The sequence below is a fragment of the Saimiri boliviensis genome, chromosome 5, assembly GCF_048565385.1.
Source record: "Saimiri boliviensis isolate mSaiBol1 chromosome 5, mSaiBol1.pri, whole genome shotgun sequence".
Classification (NCBI taxonomy): Eukaryota; Metazoa; Chordata; class Mammalia; order Primates; family Cebidae; genus Saimiri; species Saimiri boliviensis.
Window position 1 is genome coordinate 11,971,064 of NC_133453.1, and position 21,119 is coordinate 11,992,182.

General features: G+C 40.7%; 1 protein-coding gene and 1 non-coding gene across 3 annotated transcripts in view; one reads left to right on the forward strand and one right to left on the reverse strand.

Annotated features, from left to right (window-relative positions):
* The window catches only part of DNER (delta/notch like EGF repeat containing), a 376,416-nt gene that overhangs the window by 102,686 nt on the left and 252,611 nt on the right, over nucleotides 1-21,119 (forward strand). The gene's annotated exons all lie outside the window — the stretch shown is intronic.
* LOC120364450 (U7 small nuclear RNA) lies at nucleotides 14,308-14,367 on the reverse strand. The gene has a single exon (XR_005579705.1). It is a non-coding gene; the product is annotated as a U7 small nuclear RNA (small nuclear RNA).

The following is a 21,119-nucleotide window of genomic DNA, read 5'->3' on the forward strand; positions in this document are numbered from 1 at the left end:
CTGAGGCAACCAGCTGTCTTACACATAGGCAAATGGACTGTTAGCACACATTCATGCATTTTAGGTATTCTGTGAAATGGCATAATGAAATGATATGTGTAAAAATAATTCAACTGGAAATCACTGTAGTAAGTTTATATTCACTATTGTTTAATTATTTAAAATATAGTACCAGCTGCTTTACCTTGCATTTGATAAATTATGTAAGAGTTTCCCAGAGACCTGAAGTTTATCCATTAAATTCTGAAATTTTTCTTTGCAATCATTTTTAAGGAATGGTTCTTCAGTACACTATATGTACAGGAGAGCACACAGAATATAATTTATCCTTTCTGTTGTAACTCAAGGTCATTATCTTGGGCATTAATGTAGGATCAGGCAGTAACTGCAACCACCTCTAAGTGAGCAGAAGCCCTAGGACATTGTCCCTTCCCCCCAGCCCCACCCAGTGGCCTCCAGTGACCAACTACCAGCTTCTTGATTCCATGTTTCTTCCTTTCACATCTTTTCTGCTCCTTTCCAAGCCGGTTGTCTCTTTCTGCTTATATCACTGAGCTGGTTTTTAGTAAAAACTCCTCTTTCTAATGTGCGGCTTCTAATTTATTTGGGCTATGCAACCAGACAATCAATTTTGTTAGATACATGTTCAAAATGAAAATAAAATATTCTTACCAAAGGCCTTCTCCAGGCATACAATGCATAATTACTTAATAAATTTTACTTTAGGATTTTTTAGCTTTGTTCAGTGGCATATACTAGGTAAATAAATTATTATTTTGTGTGTGTGTGTGTGTGTGTGTGTAAATATTTTTTAGAGACTGGGTTTCCCTTTGTCCCCTAGTCTGGAATGCAGTGACACATGTAATCTCAAACTCCTGGGCTCAAGCAATCCTCAGCCTCTTGAGTGGCTAGAATTACATATGTAAGTCATTGTAAAATTGCTAATTTTAAAATTTTTTGTAGAGATGATGGTGGGAGCGGGGATGGAGCGGTGTGTGGAGGGGGGTCTCGCTGTGTTGCTCAGGCAAGTTTTGAACTCCTGGCTTCAAGTGATTCTCCTCCCTCAGCCTCCCAAAGGGATTAAAGACATGAGCCACTGTGTACTCAGCTATATAAAATTTTGATTGAGGCACAAGACCACTTTAAGGGGTATTAAAATAAAAGCAAAGACATTTAAAAAGAAGAATATCATTTTATTTAGCTTATGTAACAGTTACTGAATTGGCATACCTCAAAATTACTAAATTCAGCCAATTTACTAATTTTGTTAACTTTAGTCTACTCACAAATGGAGTATGAAATGTGCAGCATAAAAATTTAGAGGACAGCTGAGACTCGGTGTGCTGATGAAGAACGAAGCCTCGTTAAGGTAGAATTCACTGGGGTGGGCCGTGTGTCCTGGGCACCAGCTTTGTGAGGCTGATGCCTGGCGAGCTGCATCACATGCAGTGTGAGAGGCCCTTGGAAATAAGCCTTCAGGAAGACAGTAGAGTTTGAGTTGAGAATTTTGGAGCCTACCTTCTGGAGCCACATATTATAAAGCACAGTAGAAAACATGTGCAGTTCCATTTTTCCTGACTATATTTTTCACAGGGAGGAATTGGGAAGAACTGTCATTGAAATGAATGGTGTTGGCCTGGTATCATCCCCTTTCTAGACTGACAATGTTTTCTCCTATGGGGCTTTCACAGCATGAAGGCTTTTTTTTTTTTTTTTTTTTAGTTGAAATTTTGCTCTTCTTGCCTAGGCTGGAGTGCAGTGGCACCATTTTGGCTCACTACAACCTCCACCTCCCAGGTTCAAGATATTCTCCAGCCTCAGCCTCCCGAGTAGCTGAGATTACAGGCATGTGCCACCATGCTTGGCTAATTTTTTGTATTTTTAGTACAGATGGGGTGTTTCCATATTCGTCAGGCCAGTCTTGAACTCCTGACTTCAGGTGATCCACCTACCTCGGCCTCCCGAAGTGCTGGGATTACAGGCATGAGCCACCATGCCTGGCCGAAGCTTTTTGTATAATAACACTATGTATTTCCAGCTACCTCCAAACTCTTAGGGGAATTTTGGATTCACTATTTCCTGGCCAGTAGTACCTGTAATTAAAAAAACAGCTGTCATGCTCTATTGCCTGTATTATATATCTAGCAGAATATAGGACTGGCAGGCTCTGAAAACCACTGGGCACAGCTCCTGCCTCTGTGCAGGATAAAGAGGTTTATCTCAATTGGATGGATATAGCAACCAAAGCCCAGGGGTCATGTGACTTCTTGACGATCAGGTGATGACATTTCTTTTCTTCTTTGTTTTTTGAGACAGGGCTCACTCTCTCACCCAGATTGGAGTGTAATCACATAATCACTGATATGATGCTGGCTCCCTGCAGTTTTGACCTCCTGGGCTCAAGAGATCCTCCCACCACAGCCTCCTAAGTAGCTGAGACCATGGATGTGTGCCACTGCACCCACCTAATTTTTGAATTTTTGGTGGAGTTGGGGTTTTGCCATGTTGCCCAGGCTGGTCTTGAACTCCCAGGCTTCTGGGAGTTCCTTCTGCCTTGGCATCCCAAAGTGCAGGGATTATAGGTGAGAGCCACCATGCCCAGCCTGAATTTCTGACATGGGACTCTTTTCATGCTTAAAACAGAAAAAACTCTTTTTCCTCTGTCTTCTCTATGAAATATGGAAATAAATGACTTATTATATCAGAAAAAATATAAATCCTTTTTTGTATTAAAAATTGAAATAGGAAAGGATACAATGAATGTGTTTGGCAGATCAGTCTTTAAGAGCCTTTTTCAGAGGATTGTAAGTTATTGAGAACAGTTGTATCTAAGCAAAGCTAATTTTCAAAATTATAATTAATATTTCATTGTCTCAATCGTAAGGAATGTATTTGGAATAATAGTCACAGGTGATGAGATTTTAATTTAAATGGAAGCAAATCAGTGTTTAAAATAGCTTCACATAATTAGGTTGCAATTATTTGAATAAATTGGATACAAATACTGGAAATATAACCATGTCATAATCTCTGTTCTAGAATATAAATTTACTGTCATGGAATCAAGAAAGAGAGTTCTTTTTTTCCTTATTTTAGTTACCATACTCTCCATCCTGATTTTTACTTGTTGTAGAGCTAATGTTGAGTTTTGATAAACAAAATAAAGTATCATAAAGGATTTCCTATTTATTGAATTCATTTTGCATATTTTGAAGTCAATGCAAGGTTGACTTTTGGTTTCGTCTTTTGGTTCTTATTCGGTGCATGTGTCGGATGTCTGCCAGAATTAGCCATATTCAGGACCTTTGCAGGGCAGGTTGTCACAGTGTGGCCAGAGCAACCTGTAGCAGACCCTCCCATCTGCATAAGCATGCCAAAGGCCTCAGCCTAGAGACCAGGAAAGGCCACGTGTCCAGGTAAACACCATGATTGAAGATACATTAGGAATGCTCACTGAGGGTATGTGAGCCCTTTTGCCCAGAGATCGTCCTGGCATTACCCCAGGGTATTAGAGATTAATGGCATTACAGGAGGTGGACCTGCCAAGGGCCCCAGACCTGATCTAGATTCCGGACTGCTCCCTCACTTCATCCATGACACCCAGAGAGTGGAGATGATGGCCACAAGTGGATAGAGTGCCAGTGTTCTCTTGATTATCCAGTTAGTGTTCTTTCTTCTAAAGCAGTGTTTCTGGGGACAAAAAGTGGAAGGAGGGACACACACTGTCTGAGGATGTATTCTCAGGGAGGTCTGTGAGTTGGCTGAGATAATGTGTAATGTTTTTGTGTTCTCTTGTTACTATCACCCTAGGTCAAAAGTGACCACTTTATGATTGAGTACCACTCTGAGATACAAGGCCTATTTGGGTTGATCATAGAGTTGGCCAATGAGAAAAAGCAATCAGTAATAAGTAAATGATGTATTTGCTGCAAGTGAAGGCTCAAAATCACATGGAGCCATAGGACAAAAGTTTCAAGGTGGATTGAACAAGGAGAGGATATGGGAGGATTCAACATCATGTGGCCCATGGTGGCCCCATAGTCATGGTGGTCCATGGTAGTAGCACCAGTGGGCACACTCCAGAGAAACTTCATGAGCACAGTCACCTATGAGCAACCATCTAGCTGCAGCAAAATAATATTTTCTACCACATTATATTAAATTAAGTTGATCAGTTTTGTGTTTTTTTGATAAAAATATATTTGGCTGGGTATGGTGGCTCACACCTGTAATCGCAGCACTTTGGGAGGCTGAGGTGTGCAGATCATGAGGTCAGGAGTTCGAGACCAGCCTGACCAACATGGTGAAACCCTGTCTCTACTAAAAAATACAAAAATTAGTGGCGTGTAGTAGTTATGTCTGTAATCCCAGCTACTCAGGGGTCTGAGGCAGGAGAATCGCTTGAACCCAGGAGGTGGAGGTTGCAGTGAGCTGAGATCGCACCACTGCACTCCAGCCTGGCTGACAGAGCAAGACTTCATCTCAAAAAAAAAAAAAAATGTGAATCTATTTGAGTAACAACTTTAATGTACGTTAACACAGGGTGTTTGTGAAACTTGTTTTCCAATAAAAGACGTTCCTTCACTTTTTCACTTTGATAAAGTATTCCACACCATACTGGTCTTATTATTCAGATTCCTGCATGCAGGCCCATGTCCACCTGGATAATTAAAGCCTCGGAAACCCAGACTCTTAGTTGGATTTTAGCTACCCTTGCTTCTTGTGGCTGCTTGCTTTGCGATAGCTTTAGATTGATGTTTTTTGTTGTTGTCTTTTTGGCCACTAGTCTCATAGTGAAGGGATGGTCACCAAAGAACTGTGACACTTTGTCCTCTACAGAACAATTCTAAACCCTTTGATGACTTGGGAAATGCATCAAGTGGGTGTGTGTGTGGGGGGCGGTGGGGGCGTCACCAGCTCTCCTGCTTTGACTCTGTCGTCGCGTAGATTCCCATTTACCCTTCTAAGAATAAAACTTTGGTGACCAATGTTACTGCTAATCTTAGTAAAGTCTTTGTAGATTAGCTCCAAATCCTAGCAGTAAAAGCAACTATACATATACAATGTTAGAACTTAAGTGATTGTATCTTGGGTAATGTGAGGTAAATACTAATACAACTTTATAATAATCATTTCAGATCCTATTGCTCTGTACATTTGATTTCTCCAACCAGCCATGAGGAAAGCGGGCATTGGTCCTTTAGATTTTGTACGAGGAAGCTGCAATTCAGTCATTGTTCAGTCTGCAGAGGAGGCAGGGCTGGAGTCCAGTCTCTCATGCCCAGGCTCATAGCTCTGTTCTTTGACTCTTTCTGTAGCCTCAAGACAACCTTGTCTAGCTCCAGAAAAACTGCAAGAAAGTCTTTGGGCCATACAGAGTTACCTCCCCGGCCCAGGAGATTATGACCCTGTTAATAAAAATGTCCTGTAGGAGAGTCTGGAAACAGCCTGGGAAGGAGGACAGAGTTAAGGCCAGTAGACTGAGGCTGGAGCTACCCTCACTTGTTCTCAAGTAGAGGAACTTCAGAAAGGCTGGGCAACTTGAGAAACCAGCATTCCATCTATTTGTGTTTCATGTTTTTTTTTTTTTTTTTTTCCTGATAGACCTTGAATTTTAGATGCCTATCTTCGGATGTAAATCTCAAACTCTGTTCAGTGCCAAACTGAATTATTTTTTACCTTACTCTTAACTTGCTTGTCTGTGCTGTGATGCCCTTTAATTAGCATATATGATTAGGAATTTAAAGCTCAGCAGTTATGAATGGTGGCTGAAACAAAGACTAATGATTTTGGAGCTTGATACTCTGTGTAGTCACTTGTTTCTAAATGTATACTAAGATTTACCCAACTCAAACTGTCTTTCCTGAAAAGTAAATCATTAAAAGAAACAAAATGCCCAGGAAACTTGCTCTTAATTTTTTTTTTTTTTGGAAAAGCAGAGTATGGTAAAAACAATCTGGCTTTGACTCTTCCCTGTGGCATATATTATGTTTGTGATATGTGAACTTCTCCAAGTCTTAGATGTCTCACCTCTAAAATGGAGTTGGTAACATTTACCTTACAGGGTTATTTTTAGGTTTGGAAATCATATTTTCAGTGCTTCAAGCACTGCTACAGAACTCTTGCTCAGTATGTGAAAATTTGTCATCTATTTTATTTTCTACACAATGCATTAAGTGTGTTATTGTTCATAAATTAAATTTGCTGTGACTCTAATTCAGGTGATCTGCCTCTTTTGCAGCCATATGCTTGAATGGTTGATTTTGCTTTTTACAATGGTTCACACTGATTGCCAAACTACTAAAAACGCTGCTGTAGTAATTGGTACTGCTGTTTGAATTTTATTTTTTTTCCTTTCCCACCAAAACTTCTGTTTTTAGAAGCCATATTTATAGAATGAACTGGCTGTTAATCTATATTCTATTAAGCAAAATTAGATTTTTAATGGCTGTTTGCTGAAATTCTTCCCTGAAGAGCTGGGCACAATAGAGATACTGATAACTGTATCTCATGTTGGACATTCTACAATACAAATGTTTTAATGAGGGTGCAAGTGGAATTAAATTTTAACTAGAGATAAGCTTTTGTTTTATTTTAGCAAGTCACTTGTGCATTTGCCTTAAATATGAAAATACGTATTTTGGTCCAAAATAGTTTTGTATATTGGAATAAGTTCTTGCTTTCTAATACGTAGTAATAGAGCTTGTCACTTTAAGATTTCTTATTATCCATCTAGTTCTCTCTCCTTATGTGTATAGATGTGATAAGGAAAGTAAATAACCGAGTCCTTCATAGAGTTATCAGACTCTAGGTGTTAGGTCAGGAGACCAAAGATAACCAGTTTGGAGCTCATTGTGCCTATTATTGGTCAAAGTGAAACCTAGGCCAAATAGCCTGGTAACTCCAGGCCATTCTGGAAAGGTGCATAAAACAGTGGGCCCAGAATGTTCTACCAGCTTTGGGTCTGCAGCGAGGCTTCTGGAGTCATAGAGCTGCAACCTTCCAAGGGACTGCTCTCTTCGCGGACGCCCCTCGTGCACAGCTGGGTCAGTGTAAGTTCAATATCAGCAGAAGTTTTGGATCTAGAACTGTTCTCCCTCACCGGAGGCATCTTTACTTGCTGTGGCTGGCTCTACCAGATACCTTCTTCCTTTTTAGTAAATCTCTCTCTGGAACGTTTTGTCTTTTTAACAGTCAGACTTCCATCAGGGTCCCCCAGTGCATCCAGAATGCCCGTAATGTCTGATTCCCTCATAGTGCACTCAGATGAGACCGGAACTCCCAGTTCCACTGATTAAGTTTTTGTATCCAAGTCCTAGATTCTCTCTGATAATCCTCAGCAGTCCCTCAAAGAAAATACTATCCCCATTTCAAATATGCAAAAACTGAGGAATTGAGAAGTTACTTTAACTCCTCAAGGACTAAGAGGTATTGTGCAACTGTGCTGGGATTTGACCTTAGTAGTGCTCAACTCGAGTATGGTTGCCTTCAGTTTGCAGCTAATGCCTGAATCCGTGTTGTGATTGACCAGCTGCCAAAACATAGGAACAATAGGATAACAAAGAGTGACAGACTACAGTGCAAAAGCTTCATGCTCCTTACCTGCATATTGAAGAAAAGGCCTTCAAAGAGACTCAGGACTGAGTGGGTATGGAGACTGTATAACATGCCCCTGGCACTATGTGACAGAGGTTTCAAGGTGGTTATGTATGATTTCCTGTCAGTACGTATTAGAAGAAGGGCTGGTGGAGACAGGTTCAAAGAACTGGGTTGAGTTTTGCTCTGTCACTTAGGGACCCTAAACCTGTGTGTAACCTCATAGGACTTTGATTTCCTTCTCTGTAAAATGGAGGTGAAAGCTCACAAGATCAGCATGGTTGTGAGGATCTTTCACAGCTGTCAGTTGCGTGCTTTGCCAACCCAGTCAATTTTCAGTCAATTTGCAGATAAGCCTCTTCTCTGTGGTCTGCCTACTGGTCTCCTGAAATTCCAGCTATTTGGTTCTTGTAGAAGATGAGGACTGATTATTGAGATTTCCACAAGTGTTAAGTGGCAGAACTTTGTAAATTTACTTCTTACAGAATTTATTTATAAAGCGACCCAATTTATGAAGAACTTTTGCTGTGTAGTACAGGCGTCCCCAAACTACGGGTTCGCGGGCCACATGCGGCCCCCTGAGGCCATTTATCCGGCCCCCTGCCGCACTTCAGGAAGGGGCACCTCTTTCATTGGTGGTCGGTGAGAGGAGCACAGTATGTGGCGGCCCTCCAACGGTCTGAGGGACAGTGAACTGGCCCCCTGTGTAAAAAGTTTGGGGACACCTGGTGTAGTGTCACAACAACTGTTTTGATGTAAGCCAGGAATTCCCAAACTTTCTTGGTTCCTGGTAGTCTTAGCATCTCAGCATACTTTTTATAGTGCTTCAGGCCAAAAGAAATTGCTAATGGTTCTTTTTATTAAGTGGCTAGATCCCAACAACTTATATGCAAACAACTTTGTGGCTGTTTGAAAAAAATACACATAAATGGAAAGAAAAAAATACCTTTGTTTTATTCTCTTTTTTTTTTTTTGAGATGGAATCTCGTTCTGTCACCAGGCTGGAGTGCTGTGGCACGGTCTCGGCTCAGTGCACTGCAGCCTCCACCTCCCAAGTTCAAATCATTCTCCTGCCTCAGCCTCCCAAGTAGCTGACACTACAGCTGTGTGCCACCATGCCCAGCTAATTTTTGCATTTTTAGTAGAGATGGGGTTTCACCATGTTGGCCAGGATAGTGTCTATCTCTTGACCTTGTGATCTGCCCTCCTTGGCCTCCCAAAGTGCTGGGATTACAGGCGTGAGCCACTGCGTGCCACCATGCCGGGCCTGTTTTGTTCTTAAGTAATCATAGTTACATACTGCTGGGACTGTGTGCCTGTGAAGCACTATACAGCTGCTCACCTCATTTCCTGTTCACATTGACTGTTAGGGAGGATTTGCTTTTTTATCCCAGCAGTTGCTGAAAAACCCAGCTCTGGTAAGATATGATATCATCAAAATGTAATAGGATCTAATGTTGAAACAATGAACTACTTCTAGCTAGTAGTTTGTGAAATGTCTGACAGAAGTTGTAGATCCTGTGTTTCTCTTGAAAATTAAAAAAATAGAATCTGTGGTGCCCTGTGCCTTTAGCTTGGCACCCCATGGCACTTTGGCAAACAGTTTGGGAACTGCAGATAAGAGCAGCGTACACATTGCCATGTTGGCATTTGACAGGCGTGGAAGCTGTTCTTAGGGTTCTCTACGGTGCGTAAGTATCACAAAAGAACCACAACCTGGAACCCAGTCCTGGTAAGTGGTCTTCCAGTACGCTCTCGGCAGTTGAGGACAATGATACGTTTCTGTGCGTTGCCAAATGGAGCAAATGCAAATCCAGTGATGGTGTTCCCATGACCCTGAGCCATCCTCATGAACGTCAGCTGCAGGCTCCCCTCTGGATAGAACTGGCCATCTGAATGCAGGTCTTAGTTAAGAACGTGAAAATAGTTGCTTTCTGAGTAACATTCTTCTAAGTGAACTTACTACGTTCCAGGAAACCGTTCTACCATGTCCCTGGGCTGTGAAGCCATGTAGAGTGTTTTCTGTGATTTCTGCAGCATGACACAGTCGGCCACAAATGCTGCCTTTTCTGTGTCATTTGCTGTCTTCATTGATAAAGGAAACTCATCCTTCCTGTGTATTTTCAGAACCTGTGCTTAGGTTTATTGGACGTGGCTCCTTCCAAAGTCTGAAAACCTTTCATCTTCAGAACAAATGGTACCAGGGCACAATGTTAACATTAATATTTTAACATTAATATTAATGCAGAGCTTAAAGCACAAACAACATTAAAATAATCATCTAGAGGGCTGGGCGCGGTGGCTCAAGCCTGTAATCCCAGCACTTTGGGAGGCCGAGGTGGGTGGATCATGAGGTCAGGAGATCGAGACCATCCTGGTCAACATGGTGAAACCCCGTCTCTACTAAAAATACAAAAAATTAGCTGGGCATGGTGGCACGTGCCTGTAATCCAAGCTACTCAGGAGGCTGAGGCAGGAGAATTGCCTGAACCCAGGAGGCAGAGGTTGCGGTGAGCCGAGATCGTGCCATTGCACTCCAGCCTGGGTAACAAGAGCGAAACTCCATCTCAAAAAAAAAAAAAATCATCATCTAGAAAGTTATGCAGTTATTTAAATTTCTACTATAATTTTTACAGGATAGATTGATTGATTTTTCTCATGAAAAAACTTTTATGTAATAAAATTTCATGTTCTGAATATTTCTAGCCAGTGGGCTGAATCGGTGATATAATTTGGGGAAGAAGAAGAAGATAGTACAAATATTACAATCCAGACATTACTCCTGCCTCATTGGGAGAGCTCCACAATTATTTAGCCATTTTTATTGAAGCTATAGAAAGTAGAATGCACAATCCAGGCAAGAAAATCGTCCTCGCCTTTTACCTGCGTTACATCATACACAGAAGCAGTGGTGTGTGACAGTGTTGCTGCGTCTATGGTGTTTGTCATTCTGTCCCTCTACCAGCACTCTGGGAACAGGAGCTTTGCATGTTTTCTGGGCCTAGTGCAGGGGTTAGCAAACATTTTCTGTAAAGGGTCAGATAGTTAATATTTTCAGTGTTGTGAGCGACAAGGTCATGTGAAGGCCAAATAATATGTAAAATGAATGAGGGTGGTTGCATTCCAATAACGCTTTATTGATGGGCACTGAAATTTGAATCTTATCAAACATTTACATGATTGTTTGGAATGTTAATCTTCTTTCGATTTTTCAACCTTTAAAAAATATAAAAATTATTCCTGCCTCATAGGCTGTACAGACACAGGTTGTGGGTTGGATTCGGCCTTTGGGTTGGAATTTACCAATCCCTGACTACAGAAATACCTGGAACAGAGAAGGTGCTTGGATGAAGAAGATCATATTTTTATTTTATATTTTTTTGGGATGGAGTTTCACTTTTGTTGCCCAGGCTGGAGTGCGGGGGTGTGATCTCGGCTCACTACAACCTCCACCTCCTAGGTTCAAGTGATTCTCCTGCCTCAGCCTCCCAAATTGCTGGGATTACAGGAGTTCACCACCACGCCTGGGAAATTTTTGTACTCTTAGTAGAGATGGGTTTCACTGTGTTGATCAGGCTGGTCTTGAACTCATAACCTCAGATGATCCACCTGTGTCAGCCTCCCAAAATGCTGGGATTACAGGCATGAGTCCCTGTGCCTGGCCAAGATCACATTTTTAATTAAAATCTTTATTCTGAACTATTTTAAACTACAGAAAAGCACAGAGAATATTGCAATTAGCATCTGCCACTGAGGTTCACCAAACATCATTCTGCCATATTGGTTTCTAATTATTTAAAAACAAAACAGGCAAATAGAGTTAAAACCCACCACCTCCACTGCCCTACCCTGCTTACTCCTCCCTATCCCATTTCCCTCCCTCTCTACCCAGAAACAATGATTCTTCCGAATTGGGTTGTAAGCTTTCTGCCTTTTAAAATATTTTTACAACATAGGCATAAAACTTACATAGACGTGTGATACTGCAGAATCCTTTCACAACTTGCTTTTTTTCCATTGACATCTGTGTTTTTGTGATTTGTCTGTGGCTTTCAGATATAGCTCTAGTTCATTCATTTAAATTTTCCTGCGGTTTAATTTATTCTCCTTTTATTTTATGAGTCTCATTCAAGAGATTCTTTCCTATCTTGATGTTGTAAAGTTATTGTCCTATATTTTCATCTAAAGCAGGAATCAACAAAGAGCCAGAGAGTGAACAGCTTAGGCGTCGTGGGCCACATGTCTGTTGCAACTGCTCAACTGTGGGAAAGCAGCTCTGGACAGTGGATACACTGATGGGTGTGACTGTGCTCCAGTGAAATTTGGTTTATTAATATCAGGTGACGGCTACTGATGGGTGTGACTGTGCTCTAGTGAAATTTGGTTTATTAATATCGGGTGGTGGCTGCTGATGGGTGTGACTGTGCTCCAGAGAAACTTGGCTTATTAATACCGGGTGATGGCCCACATTTGGTCTGTGAGCTGTAATTTGTCAAGCCCTGATTTAAAAGTTTTGAGATTGTATTTTTAACATGTTCACAGAAAATCCCTCTGGAATTCATTGTGTGTATGGGTGTATGGTATAGGTTAGATATTTATTAGCTCCAGATCAGCGATTAGCAATTATTCAAGTGTCACTTACTAAAAAGTTGATCCTTCCTATACTACCTTTTTTCTGTTGCCCAGGCTGGAGTGCAGTGGTGTGATCTCGGCTCATGGATCACTGCAAACTCTGCCTCCTGGGTGCAAGTGATTCTTTCGCCTTAGCCGCCTGAGTAGCTGGGATTACAGGCGTGCGCCACAACGCCTGGCTAATTTTTATATTTTTAGTAGAGACAGGATTTCACTATCTTGGTCAGGCTGGTCTCGAAGTCCTGACCTCATGATTCACCCACCTTGGCCTCCCAAAGTGCTGGGATTACAGGCGTGAGCTACAGTGCCTGACCCCCCTTTTTTTTTTTGAGACAGAGTCTCACTCGGTCGCCCAGACCAGAGTGGAGTGGTGTGATCTTGGCTCACTGCAACCTCTGCCTCCTAGGTTCAAGCAATTCTTCCGCTTCAGCCTCCCGAGTAGCTGGGATTATATACGGGCACCACCATGTCCAGCTAATTTTATATTTTTAGTAGAGACTGGGTTTTACCATGTTGGCCAGACCGATCTTGAACTCCTGGGCCCATGTGATTCACCTGCCTCAGCCTTGCAAAATGCTGGGATTGCAGGCATGAGCCACCACTCCCAGCCTCCCTATACTAATTTGCCTTTGCCTTCCCTGTTATATTCTAAGTTTCTTTACATGGCAAATCTCTGTGCTCTCTCTTCTGAAACATTGTTCAATGTAGTTATAGATTTATAATAAATTTTTATTTCTGTTGGGGAAATATGTGTTTATTCTTCTTCAAATTATCTTGGAAATGTTTTGTCCTCTCATCTCTCATTTGTGTTTTGGATCAATTTGATAAGTTACACAACAAAAAGGGAGCCTGGGATTTTGATTGGAATTGTATTGTTCTACCTGGATTAGTATTCTCATTATGTTGCTAGCTGAGGGACCATGGACAAGTTATTCAGTCTCTGAGCCTCAGAGATAATATGCAGATAACAGTACCTGCCTCACAGGGTGATAGCGAAGATTAAGTGGATTAATATAGGGAGCACGATGAGAACCATGCCAGATATAGCATAAGCACTCAGAAATCTTAGCTATTAATATCTTTAGTAGAAGTCTTCTTATCAAAGGTATCAGGACAGTTAATCAGGTCAGTTAATTAAAAACGTTGTGGGAAATTATAAAAAAGTTTTAGATCTACTTTAAACATCTTTTTTTAAAATCTTAAAATGCATAAATATATATTCATGCAGGAGTGGGAAAGGTTTTGTTGACCCTTTATCCACCGTTCCAAGTGCTGATGGTGGCCTATTTCCGGCTATAGTTTGTAATTTTTTTTTTACCGTGTGCTTATTATGATAAGGGTCTGTGTGTGCACATGCATGTGTGTGAGTCACATGTGTCCTGTGTTGTGAAAAGTGTCACTCCACTACCATACTGATCCTAAACATGTTTTTTTTTGTTCTACTTTTTTTTTCTTCCAGTTAGAGTTTCACTCTTGTCACCCAGAATGGAGTACAATGGTGCAATCTTGGCTCACTGCAACCTTCGCCTCCTGGGTTCAAGTGATTCTCCTGCTTCAGCTTCCCTGAGTAGCTGGGAGTACAGGTGCACACCACCATGCCCAGTTAATTTTTGCATTTTTAGTAGAGGCAGGGTTTCACCATGTTGGCCAGGCTGGTCTCGAACTCCTGACCTCTGGTGATTTGCTTGCCTTGGCCTCCCAAAGGAATTACAGGCGTGAGCCACTGCACCCGGCCCTAAACATGTTTTTAATGTTAATTTTCAGTTTAGGATGTCCACATGAAGGAGATGTTGTTAAGCACAGGTGACATTCATATGGGAGGTTTTAATTATTCATGGGAAATCTTTTTTTTTTAAATCCAAAGACTGTAAAGATGTCAGTTTTTCTGCTGTTACTCCAGGCCTGCTGGTAGATTTATTTGGTGTCCCTTCTGCCCTCTCTAATCAGACAGGAGTCTCTAAGAGGCTTCATGTGTGGGCTCAGTGATGGTTACCTCTCTTTTCCTGTGCTCAAGGCCCCATTTCCCATCCCCATTTGATTGTGTGTGTGTGTGTGTGTGTGTGTGTGTGTGTGTGTGTGTGAGCTTCCTGTAAAAACCAGAAAGACTGGTAGACAGATTCTAAAAGAGCTGGAACACTACCATGTGATTTTTAGAACCCCAGTTCCCAGAACCGTAGATCTTAATTGCAGCTCTGTAACCTGTGTGGTCAATGCAGTGTAATCATATGCTAAGTTCTCTGGTTGTGAATTTTCTTATCATTCCTGAAACTTGAGGATTCCCCTTTCCTTTTTTTTTATTGTACTGTATGTTCCGGAGCGCATATGCAGATCTTGCAGGATTGTTGCATAGGTACATACATGGCAAGGTGGTTTGCTGCCTCCATCCTCCCGTCACCTATATCTGGCATTTCTCCCCATGTTATCCCTCCCCAACCTCCCCACCCCCTGCTGTCCCTCTCTTAGTCCCCCCTCCAACAGACCCCAGTGTGTGATGCTCCCCTCCCTGTGCTCATGTGTTCTCATTGTTCAATACCCGCCTATAAGTGAGGACATGTGGTATTTGGTTTTCTGTTCTTGTGCCAGTTTGCTGAGAATGATGGTTTCCAGATTCATCCATGTCCTTAGAAAGAACATGAACTCAGGGGATTCCCCTTTTCTTTCACCCCTTTTTAAAGCTTACCTCTGATTGAAAGCATTTTTAATTTTATCTAATATTTTTTCACTGGAGAAGGGCCTGGCCATCAGTTCAATCTGTTATAATTAAAATCCTGAATAGTGAAATTTTCCATCCAATTTTTTATTGTATGGATGCCTATGGCATTTGCATATGCAAGGTAAGTCATGGTGTCTGTAATCTTTTTTTTGAGACATAGTCTTGCTCCGTCACCCAGGCAGAAGTGCAGTGGTGCGATCTCAGCTCACTGCAAACTCCACCTCCTGGGTTCAAGCAATCCTCCCCCTCAGACCCCAAGTAGCTGGGACTACAGGTGTCTGCCACAATGCCCAGCTAGTTTTTGCATTTTTTGGGGTAGAGATGGAGTTTTGCCATGTTTCCCAGGCTGGCATGGTGTCTATAAGCTTTATACACTAACAATTCACATAGTTCAACCTGACAAGCATTATTAAATGGGATTGGTTTCATCAACATTCTAAAACAGTTCAGAGGATGCTCTGTGCTCAAAAATTGTTTGCTTGAAAGCTATTAATTCTATATGGTTATACTTTTCTGACAGTTTTCCCAGTGGGTTCTTCTAGCCTTCTAATTTTATGCTTTAATTGGATATGCTAAAGATTTGCATTTTAAAAGAGGTAATTTGAATGATCAGTATTGTAGAGTGTCTTCAGAGCTATAGTACCTTTGTCATACTGCCTCATTAGATACAATTATACAGGTGTCAGGTCTCTACCAGTTTCAGGTTTAGCTTGCCATGGTGGAGGTAAGCTTTCTGTGTCATGAAAGACAATGCACGGAAGTGCAGGTGGAACTCTCTTTCTTCTGCTTCCGTGTATAGCTGTCCCATGTCCACAGAGCTGCAGCATTAAAGGTGGTGGTGGGTTTCTTCTCTCATCTTTTTGCTTCCTGTCTGAACTCCTAAGCTGCAGAGACTCCTGTCTCTGTTATGACCATCCTGGCTTCTCTGCTTCACAGTCCATGACTGTTTCTAGTTGGTAGGGCTTTTACAGTTTACCTCTTCCACTTTTAGTCCTGTTTTGTTGTTCTTTTATTATTTTTTCTTTTGTTTCTTCTGTCTTTCATAACTACAGAGGTCCTCTCAGCTTCCTCATGGGGCAAAAAAACCCTGGCCTTTAAGCAGATTTGCTAGCCAATCAAAGATCTTCTTTTAAATATTGCAATGAGACAATCGGAACACACATGCAATTTAGTGGTCTTTGGGTCTTGTTGATTTTAAAACAATTGGTACTGGAGATCCAGGGCCACCTGCTCTTTTGGTGGCTTGAATTTTTATCGATTTTCCTTTTTAGTTTTTTTCTTAGTGTAGCTGCTTATATGAAGCGTGCTGTATATAGAAGGCTTATCTCCAGATAAATGAGGTTGGATACCCAAAGACTTTAGATTTATCTGCAGAGCCACTGATTTTTGTCCTATTCCCGGGAGCAGATGGGTATTAAAATTAGAGCAGCTGTTTCCACATAAGGTTAGAAAAGCTGAAAACAGAGCAGAGGGAGTTTTGTGTGCCTGCAGAGAGAAAAACACACATCAAAGTGGTCAAGAGCCCAGGCAGGTACGAAAGAACACTTGGCACTGGATAGCTCAACCCAAAGGCTTCCCCCACATTTCCTTAACAAGGTCACCCTGATTTTTCTGCCCTTGCAGCTTGCTTCACAGGCACCCATAGATTTCTCTCTCCAACTTTTCTTAAGGATCCCAGGCCACTGAGCCTAACAGATACAGAAGAACGCTCTTCCTGGTAGGAAATGCTCTGAATAAAGAACGATCTAGAAAGCAATGTGGTCTCTTCTTTGTTTCAGACAAGAAATATTTTTTGAGAACCTACTATGTGTCTGGTTTTCCAGCTCCCTGCTACCCCACGTTGGTGCCATTTGTTCTTTATTTTAAAAAATAAAGAACATTTATTTATTCTTTAAAAACATAGAGCATGCCACTTGTCCTATTTAAAAAAAATAAAGAAATAAAAACATTTAAAATGTTTGGGGTCCCTATCTTTGGGGTCCCAACAAAAGTGAAAAGTTCTTTTGAGAGTGATACTTTGACTTGAGTTTCCACCCCTGGTTGACATGTTTCATTGGCTTTCTGGGTCTTCGAGGAGGAAGGGCAAATTCATTACGCGGACACAGCGCCTGCTGGATTTTGGCATCTGCTGGCTCCCCCAGTCCCTCTGGCTTCATGTGGCCACTGTGCTGGGGCAAGAGTCACTCTGGAATCTGTGTGCCACTCTTGCCTGGTAGGGAAGTCAGGAAGGAACCTATGGTTACTTTTTGATAGAGGCAAGTTAGTTTCATCATGTTTGTTAAAGAACAAAGAGTACATCAGATAATGTATACATGGTAGGTGTTTTAAAAACAATTTTCAAAAATTGCAAAGCACAAAATCTATACAGAAAAGTACTGAGAACAAATATGTACAGCTCAATGTATTATAAAATGAACACCTGTGCAGCCATCACCCAGATCAAGGGTGACAATGTTGCCTCCCAGCCACTTCCTGGTCCCCAACTCTCCTGGCTTCCCAAAGTTAACCACTCTTCTGACTTCTAGCATGGGTCACTTTTGCTGTTTTCAATCCTTACACAAGCGGAAAAAAACATTGTGTTTGGGGAATCTGTTCTGCTTGCTGTATAAGGCTATCGTTCTTTCGTCTCCATGGCTGTATAGTATTTTTTTAAAATCAGTATCCTATAACTGTTGTCATCCAGCTCATTAATATTCTTATAGTTAATGCTCTGTGTGTTCTGTTTATTCAATATTTGTTAAATATAATGTTATATAGATATTCTCTTCTGTTATCTTTTTGAAGCTTAATTTTTGACCTTTCAATTGGATCTACAATCCAATTGGGGCTTATTTTTGTATACGGTGTCAGAGAGGGAACAAGCTTCATTTTTTTTTTCTCATTGGAGATCAGTTTATTGAAAAGACCATGCTTATCTCATGACTCTATTTAGAAGTCAGCTGTCCGTATGTGACCCTTTCAGTTTCTTGTCTCCCTGTTCCATTGGTCTATTTGTTCATCTTTCTGCCAATATCATGCTATTTTAATTACTATAGCTTTAAAATTCCTGCTTTCTAATAGAGCAAGCCCTCCCACGTTCTTCTTATTCAAGAGTCTGTACTGTTGGGGGCCATTTTACACAACTGTTGTGATTTCTGTTTCGGCAGCTTTGAATCTTGTAGGTTAAGAAAAATTTGGATCTTTGTAATATTGAGTTTTCTAATTCATGACTAGAATATTTTCCTTTTACAATTCTGTTTGTTGAGACCATACACTTTTAAAAATTGATTTATTACTAGGAATTTAATTTTTTTTCATTGTAAGCAGCACCTTTGAAAAAATTATCTTTGGTTTGTGGCTGATACATGGAGATGCAAAATAATTTTATTTTTTGGGATATTTTGACCTTGCATGCAGCAGACTTGCTGAAGTTCCATATTTTAATAATTTATCTGTATAAATAATCACATAGTCTGTAAACTGACAGCTTATTTTCTTATTGGATCCTTATACTTTCTTTTTGTTTTTGCCTCATTGCACTGTGTAGGACCTTTAGTGCAGTGTGCAATGGAAGTGGTATTAGCAAACATCCTTGCTTTCTTCTCAATTTCAGAAAGAAACGGTTCTACCTTTCACTAATAAGTATTATACTTGCCGAAGTTTTATTTTGTAGATACTCTTTATCAGATAAAAGAAGTTTCCTTCTATTCCTAGTTTGCTAAAAGTCTTCATTCTATCTAGATGTTAAATTTAGTAAAGTGTTTATTCTGCTTTGATTGAGATGATCATATGATCTTCACAGGAAGTTTAATTCAGTTTGCATGCAGGCTTCTTTTCCTGAGTAGGGAAAGAGGCAGAAGTTGACATATTTCCTGTACTGATGGCATTGTTGTTTTGTAAGAAAGAGTTTGATAGGATGTATGAGTGTCTCTGATGAGAGGCGAAACAAAAATATGTGCACTGGAATTGTTCTGCAAGGTTTTGATTCAAGAAACTGGTCTTTGAATGACCAAAAGTAAAAAGAAAAAAAAAATTTCATTTGAGGCTGGTGTGCCTGTGTCAGTAAGTGCAGATGAATGCTATCTCTTAGGACTTCGTTAAATATGGAAACCAAGGGACAAATGGCAGGTCAGGTTTTTGAAGAACAATTCATTTAATTCTTGACATATCTGCAGCTGAGCAGGGCTTAGAGATTCGTCACTATGACTTATCACTATGTGTTAATCAGACTAAAGCCAAAGTACTGAGATCTCAAGGTAATTTTCAAATGCAGCATGTTTTAAAGAGACAGCATGAAAAAGTAGGGAAACAATAGGTAAGAGTTGATTTTTAAGGGATTCATTTTATAGCCACATGCTTGAATTCTGTTTGTAATTTCCTTTTAGCCTAATTTCAAATGTGACTCAACTCATACCCCAAAATCGGGACAAGCTGGCTTCAAGAAAGCTGACTCAGAATTGAGGGGAATAATGGACTGCCCAAGTTAGTCTTGAAATAATTTTTTGAATTGATGTAGAGTTTCTAATACAGAAGTAAAGACATATCAAAACATGGAATGTGTATTTCACTAAGACACATAGTTCTCGATCAGTAAGGCGAATGAGCATTTTTATTATTTGGATTTGGAAAAAAATTCTGGGGATGCATTTCTTGGCTGAGTCTACTACTGGCAGAAGCACTACAGTGATTTTTTTTTTCGTATCTTTATTCCTAGTGAGTAGGCAGTTGGTGTTGGAAGATAGTTGAAATCCTTATTGAAGAAGGTGGGAAAAATTTCTTTTTGAGACAAAAATACTGTGACAGTTGGACCCCAACATTGTTCATTTGCGTTTCAGAAGGAAGATGACATTGACAACCCTTGCAATTTCTATTTTAAACATAGAAACACAATATTAAGAACTTAAAGACCTTAAGAACTCTCTAGTCCCACCCCTTCCTTTTATAGTTGAGGGTGCTGAGCCCCAGGAGGCTTTCTTGCCTTGTCCAAAATCACTTGCAAATAAGACTGGAACCCCAGTCTTTCTCTGCCATATCATGGTGACTCCAGGTGGCAGTTGTTCATTCTCGTTTCTCTAGTAACCCTGAGCTCTAAATTCTGGGGTCACCTTTGTAGTAGTCCCCCTCTCCAGTTGGCAGACACAAATGCTCTCCTGCTATTTCAGTATCCCCTTAGTTTGTGTGACCTTTCCCTGTCCACCATCTTCCATGGGTCCACCTAGTTTTATAATTAGCCTTGGCATGGGCTGCTTATCATTCATCTCTATTTAGTTCAGCTGATGGATGGAAAGGGAGAGGGAGAATTTCCATGTTTCTTCCAGTGAAGGTAAGGTAGGGGTATGACCTTCATTGTGGTCTTGCTTCTAGGCCGACTGTCTGGATGAGCATTCTTTTCATTATTCTGCAGCCTTCCTGCACATAATTATGATTAAAAGAATATCTGGCCCTTTAAGTTGTTTTGCAAAAGGTCCTTCTGTTATTTAATCACTTGGTACACACCAAGAGTTGCGGGGGGAGAAAATAGATGTTATTGCTATCAAACTTGTATGGCCTTGTTCAAGATAGTTTTCTTTTTTGAAGTCTTTCCAGGTGACCCCACCTACCTATTTCTTTCTTTTGTGAACCCCAAAGTCTGTACTGTCTAGATCAGATATGGGATAACTAAAGGGCCAGATAACAAATACCATGTAAACTTTGTGGGCCAGGTGGCCTCAGCTGTCAGCACTCAACTGCTGGTGTAGTGCAAAAGCAGTCAACACATAAACACAATATGTGTTGTATTCCAATAAAGCTTTATTTACAAACACAAACTGAATTTGGCCTGTGGCTGTCATTTGCCAACCTCTAGTTTATACTAACAATTTCTAAATTTTGGTTTTGGGACCAGGTTCATCAGAATTCATCTGGCAAATGTTGAACGATACAGGTTTCTAGGTTTCTCCTTTAGAGTTTCTGATTAACAGCCTGGAGCTGGGGAATCAGTGTTTAAAAAGTTTCTTGATTAATTCTGTTGCTCAGACAAGTCACTGAAACAATGGCCCATTCTAGTTACCTGCTTCCCTTGTAGATTGCTTTTTCTTTGCCCTTTTTATTGAGGCATTTATCTTACGTTGATCCTAAAAATTTTGTCTATAATAAGGGATTTAGTCCTTTGTAGTATGTTGTACATTTCTTCCTTCATGATGGTGTTGCCTTTTAAATT